Genomic DNA, 7,240 nt, shown 5'->3' with positions numbered 1-7,240 from the left:
ATGCAACTACCAACAATTTGGAAATTGGTCTTGTTCAAGGACACATGACAAAACTAGTGGAAACGCGCATCGGCCAAGGGTGGGGGGGGGCGCGGGGGGGGGTTGAAGGGGAAAGGGGAGCATGAATCATGTAACCATGTTAAAAATGAATATTAATAAATGTTAAAAAACAAAAAAAACAAAAAAAAACAAAAAATAAAAATAAAAATAAAAAAAAAAATAAAAAAAAATAAAAAAAAAAAAAAACCTGAGAAGAAAGAGTATCCAGGAAGGAGAATGGTTAACTGTCAAATAAGGACTGAGGAAGGACAGTAAAGATAATAGGAGTTAGTGATTAAGAGATCATTTCAGAGCAGCTAGGTGGCTCAGAGGATGGACAAAGCCAGGTCTGGAGTCAGGAGGGCCTGGGTTTAAATCTGGCCTCAGACATCTCCTAGCTGTGTGACCCTGAGCAAGTCGCTTCACCTCTACTCCCTAGCCCTTATTGCTCTTCTTTGTTAGAACCAGTTCATAGTATTAATTCTAAGACAGAAGGTAAGGGCTTGGTTTGTTGTTTTTAAGATTTGAGTTGAGTCATGAGGTCAGAGGACAGATTACAAGGGGTGAGGAGTGAGTATGAGGAAAGGAAGTAAAGATAACAAGTGTAGACAATTTTTCAGACATTGAGAGAGTATAAATATAGAGCAATAGTTTGAAGAGATAATAGTCTATCTAGTCAAGATTTTTTAAGGGAGATTTGGGTATTTTGAAGGCAACAGGGAAGGTAACCAATTGATAACCAGTTGATAGAGTGAGGTTGAAGATTCAAGTGGGTAAGAGAGAGAGGGAGAGAAAGAGGAAGAAGGAAAAAAGGTTATTTAAGAAGTAATCTGCTGAAAAAGAGGTATGAGGATGGGATCAAATGTACATGTAGATCAAATGCATATTCCCAAACCAAAATGAATATAATGAGGAGTGAACAAACCCAACAATGTCCACTCTATAGCAGTACTCACCTCAGCATGTTGGCTGTACTGGGTTTCTGAAAGAAACCAGGAGTTTATTTAGCATTCCATATGACATTCATACAGTGTTTTAATGACATTAAAGAACAAGTTTAATAAAAAAAAAAAAAGCAAAACCAAAAACTCTTAACTTCTGTCTTAGTGTGTAAAGGTATAAAGAAAGACCACTGCTTTTTAGAGTCTAAGCAGAAAGAGGAGCGAGTGGGAAATGATGATAAGGAGTGTTGGGATGAAGAGAATGAGAGCTCATGCCAAATGGCCTCAATTTTCTCAGCAAAATAAGAGGCAAAAAGCCTTAGTTTAGAAAGATTGGGAGAAAGAGGGGGAATGTTCAAAGAAAAAGTTTGGAATAGCTTCTATGAAAAGTAACATAGGGAAATCAACTAGGGAGGAATAAAAAGGACTGCATTGCTGTAGTGGGAGCCTAGTTAAGGTTGAATAACAAAATTGTAATATATTCAAATGGCAAAGTTGTGAGACATCCTCCAGGTCAGTGGTTTATGAGGAGTGGAGGTGACTGGTAGGTATAATCCCTGCTTGATATTTGGCAAGAGAAAAGCAGTAATCGAAGGGGGCAAATATCTGAAATACCTACCATATTCTATTTTGAGTATCAAATATTAGGAAGGACATTGAATCACTAGAAAAAGTCCAGGAGATGCTGACAAAGTTGTTGAAGAAACTCTAATCATGGTCATTGTTATTGTTTTACCTTCATTTTAAAGAAAACACAATGACTTTTTTTTTTTAATCCTTACCTTCCATCTTGGAATTCATACTGTGTATTGGTTCAAAGGCAGAAGAGCAATAAGGGCTAGGCAAGGGTAGTTAAGTGACTTGCCCAGGGCCACACAGCTAGGCAGTGCCTGAGGACAGATTTGAATTTCCATCTCTAGGCCTGGCTCTCAATCCACTGAGCCATCCAGCTACCTCTTCTAGGTGCGGTTTTAACTGGAGTGGGAATTGGATTGAAGTGAAGCAGAGTCATAGGCTTCACTCTCTCTTCCAGTCATTGAAGTTCAGTGGCAGGACAAAAGTCAAGACAACTGGCCATGGCCCAGGATACAGGGGATGACCTTGCTTTCTTCAGTGTTTGACCAAGCTCTGAGCAACTTGCCTCTGCTGCCTTGCTGGCCATTGAAACTGTTCTCATCTGTCTATTCCACCAGGGGAGGTCATCACCTGCTTAGAGTAGACATACCCTGACTCACCTGATGAGTTTGAGCCCTATTGTGGTTACCCTATGCTTGGTTTAGACCAGTGATGGGCAAACTTTTTAAAGAAGGGGCCAAAGGAAAGGAAATGCACATCTGTCAATCTGTTTCTAAGGCAACTCTCTCGAAGTTTCATTGTATTGTATCCTACTCATTGTATTCGTCAGATTAGGAATAATGTGCTGTTGGCCAATAGGGTTTTCCCATGGTGTAGCTTTTTGGAGCCTCAGGTGAGATGAAAGATGAAGGCCAAAGGTGGATAAGCCCTCGCACTAGCTGTGCTGTTACTCCCTGACTACTCCATAAACCCCATGAACATACTGTTTCAGGACTGGTTGAAGGAAATGAGAATGTTTAGATGGAGGAACACTTTGGGAAGACATGAGAGCTGCCTTTGGGTATCTGAAGCACTGTCATGTGGAAGAGTAAAGACTTGTACTTGGCACCAGAGAGCCGACCAATAGCAACAGGCAGAATGTGCAGAAAGGAAAGGTTAAGTAGAGGAAATCCTTGTTCAGGAATGAATCATTCCCATTTTAAGTCACAAGCTCCCTCAATTCTGAAATTCTATGATTTTTCAAAGGCACCCTAAGAGGAATTTAAGAATCTTAATCCTTTGTCAAAAGCTCACTGGTATTGATTCCCTGCTCAACCCTGTTATTGGGTTAATAAATTAATTATAAATTAATAATTATCAAAATAAATTAACTCATTAAAAACCTAAATCAGCTATTAACCATTTGGTAGTATTCTTTTCACTATGCATTTATTTACCATTTATTAATTAACAGAATTTGGTGAAAGGACAGTTGCTTGTGAATCTGACAAAAGCATTTAATCTCATCTTCATACATTCACCGAAAAAAAAATCATCTATTGGTGCCTTAAAGTTTGAAAAGCAAGGGAAACATTTCATTCAAGATGACTTGAAGAAACTAAATTGATTGAACTTTTTAGGTTCTATGAATCTAATTCTTTGGGGTCTTAAAGTCTTAACTCAAAAGATAATCAATTATTGTTATTGAGAACTGAAATTCAACTGGAAATATAGTCAATGTGCCACACATAGCTGCCAGTCAGAAAAGAGACAAATGTAACCTAGAAAAAAATCCTAATAAAATGCTCAGGGACCAAAGGAGTTCTAATAAATTCACTTTTGTAGCTGATTAAAGGTTAACTAGAAAAATTTTTTGGTTTCAACTCTAAGTAAATTATTGCAACATATTTTGGTTCATTTTTCTGCCTTCATAAGCATAATTTAGTAAACACAACTGAGGAAACAAAGACTCAGTAAGATGACATAACTCTTAAGATCACAGATACAAAGTGGCGGAGCTACAATTAATTCAAAGTCAGGCTCTCTGACTCCAAATTCAATATTCTTTCCTTCCTTAAACACTATTAATTTATTGACTTTGGAGAATCTTTTTTAAAAGATGTGGAAAATAGGGAAAATACTTGTAGGGTAATGCTATTCCCAGTAATTTAAATGTGTGGCATATTCAAAGAACTTATTTATTGGGGGGAGGAGGTGTTGACTGTTTAGATTTTGGAGATAGGGAAAACCTTATCAAAAGATCACTTTGGTTTCTTCCTGAACTTATTAAAAGAATGCATCAAAGATTATACAGAGTCGTATGGGAGAAACTACATTCCAGGTAGGTAATTCTTTTTTTAATGTTGAAAATACAAGCAGTCGTTCCTTTTTTCTCCATCAGAATAAAAAAAATAAACATTTCACATAATGTATTCCAATCAGGATCAGAGATGGTGTAGTGGTCCCTGACTTCGGCTCAGATAGGCACTTGGATTGCCACTTAATATTTAGTTCAGCTTTCACTGAAGGCTGAAGTGAGCCTGAAATGAACCACACTGAGGAGAATCTTACTAACAATAATTATAGCTAACACTTATATGGCACTTTTAAATTTGCAAAGCACTTTCTGTATTTTCTCACTTGATCCTCATAATCACAAGGTGCTATTATTTCCCCCATTTTATAGATGAAAAAGCAGAGGCTGAGATTAAATGACTTGCTCAGGGTCATAAAGCTAAGAAAGTGTTTGATGCAGGATTCAAACAGAACTTTCAGTCTCTAAGTCTTGTCACTCTGTCCCCTAAACACCAAGAGCTTCCCTTCTGTACTATACGTGGTCCTTACAGCATTCTAAAGGCTTGGAGCCTATAGTTCAATATATTACAAACACAGTAGGGACACACAGTGGGACAAAATTTTTCCTACTCCTTCCCTGAGAAAAATACAGTGCTATGGCAATTTTCAAAGAAGGCTGTAGAGACAGAAAAAAATTAATTGCTTTTGGCATTTTCACTGCTTGGCTCTTTAAATAAAGAGCATTATTGGCAGGATGTAGCCACCTCAAGATTACTTTAGGAACTCCTTTCTTTTCATTTTTTCCAAGAAATACTGTTCTCTAGAAAGAGAGGCAGAATGTCACTAATAGACCAGGAAGGAACTTTAGAGATCATCTTATATAATGCTTCCATTTCAGAATGAGGAAACTAAAAAGTTTGCCTAGAAACTCAAGAGCTATTAAGTAGTAAAGCTGGATTTGGAAATAAGACCTCCAGAGACTTCTATCAGATACTATGCTGCTCTGTCATACTTTGGTTCCTAAAGTCATGCCTCGACAATTATTTTAAGCTTTATATGCTGAAAACTCTCCTCTGACCATATCCCTGTTTCTTCATGGTTGTTGAATCAAAAGAATTTTCATCTATACTTAAAATACTTCCCCAAGAACTGTTACGTCAAAAGATTGGTGGAAGTACATAAAAATATAGCTGCCAGATTCACCTGTATTCAAAGGGATGTGAGGCTTCAAAACCAGTCTGAAAAGACATCTGCTTTAAATATTCTCTCTGAAAAACTGTAGGGTCTCTTTAGCAGTTCTAGTTCCTATTTTCTATTACTTTGCTCTCTGACAGCCCAGAAAACAGGAGAGATATGCAAGTTAGTGGTTTCCCCTGCCTAAAAACCTGATATGGATTTTGGTCTTCTTGAAATTACTTTTTTTTGAGGGGGAAGTGGTAAATATTTGTATATTCCAAAAAAAATCATAAGAGAAATATAGAAAATGAGGTGCAGTCTTTCAAAAAATCTACTCTGCTGGGATAAAAGTACAACTTGTTTAAACTTAAGGCACCAACCTTACAAGATAGCACAAATTCAAAAACACATTTAATATTCGGCAAAATTTGTTGAGAGATCCAAGTTGCACAAGCACTTACTAATTTTAGAAACAGACTTTATTTCATGCAAATCTACCATTGCCTTTAACAGCTGATCAAATATACATTCTTTTAAAAATTTACATCACCAATAATTTAACATAGTACAGAAAAAAAATTTATTGTATGCCATAACCAAAATGGAAGGCTATTATGGAGAAATGAGGCAAAAGATTGCTAGTTTGCTAATAAACAGCACTTCTACAGCCTTTTAAAATACACAATTGAAAATACACTAAAATTTTACAACACAAAAATTGCACAATAATTAAAACTTCCAACCAACAAATTTTTAGATCAGATCAAACTAGTTAAACAGAAGGAGTTTCAGGTGGGAGAAAGTCTGTCACTAAATTTCATGTAGCAATTAATGGCTGACTGGAGAAAACATTGGCTTTGTGCACACAAATCATAACTAAGCCACTGACAAATTATATGCTTAGATGTACACTGATTTACATGGTAGGATGACTACTTTACTTGATTTTCATGTGATCAGCTTAAAATGGAAACAGTAATACCAATGTAGTTCATTCAACACATTAGATTCCCAGCACATTTTGGTAAGCCTAAAAGGGGCTAAAGAAACAGGGGAGTGTTTCTATTTCAGACAATTAAAAAGCTAGAGGCACAACTAACAATGGCAGAACACTGCTGTAGGGAAGAAGTCAAATAATATCAACATTTCATTTGAAAGCAACAAAAAAACTATTATTTACAAAAATGGAAGAGAAAAAAATGCCAGAAATAAGAGCATCAATGTGACAGCACTTTTGTCATTATATATAATTTATAAGTGTAGATTTGACTGCAGGAAATGAAAAGGCAACTCTACACATCCCCTGCCTTCAAATGGGCAGCATTTTTGCCTGTAATTTTCAAACTAGAAAAACCCACTACACTTTTTCAATGTAGTCAGAAGCAAATTTTACCAAGAAACAATCACCATAAAAACCTAAAACCTAATACGCTAAATGTCAAAGATGTTGGCTAGTATCATGTAGATAAATATAGCACTTTAGGTGGTCACAGTGACAAGAACAATACCACAATTAACTCGAGCCATACAACTTCTACAAATGACATTTTCCATTGCACATGTCAGTCCTGTGAAAGTAAAACACTTCTTCTAACCACATGTAAAAAGGACAATCAAATTATAACAGAATGGGTTATGGTTATCAGGTCACTGTAGAAAAGTGAATTTTTCAAAGATAAATACATTAGAAATTTATTTTTATTTTTATTTACATTTTTAAACCCTTAACTTCTGTGTATTAGTTCTTAGGTGGAAGAGTGGTAAGGGTAGGCAATTGGGGTCAAGTGACTTGCCCAGGGTCACACAGCTGAGAAGTGTCTGAGGCCAGATTTGAACCCAGGACGTCCCATCTTTAGGCCTGGCTCTCAATCCACTGAGCTACCCAGCTGCCCCATATATTAGCAATTTAACCTAAAAATTTTATTGAAAATAAATTGTATTCTTATAGATCAAATATGCCAATGTTAGTAATCTATAGTTAAATTAACATATTCTTTGGGAGCAAAGCCTTGTGAGCTTGGAATGATTTAGGGGGAAAGTTCAAATCTAATCAGCACTGGCTCCAGAGGGGCACTAGAATAATCTCAGTTGCCAAATACTCAAGGACAGCCTAGCACCCAAAGTAGATCCTTTCTGAAGAGAGGGTCACTTTCTAGGACTCACACTGCCTAATCAACGGAGCGGAGGAACCTCCCTACCTTTGCTGTATTATGGTCTATCACTTGGCAAGAGAC

This window comes from Gracilinanus agilis, chromosome 1 (genome assembly GCF_016433145.1).
Source record: "Gracilinanus agilis isolate LMUSP501 chromosome 1, AgileGrace, whole genome shotgun sequence".
In the NCBI taxonomy this organism is placed as follows: Eukaryota; Metazoa; Chordata; class Mammalia; order Didelphimorphia; family Didelphidae; genus Gracilinanus; species Gracilinanus agilis.
The sequence above is the reverse complement of the archived record's forward strand: the minus strand, read 5'-3'. Positions refer to the sequence as shown.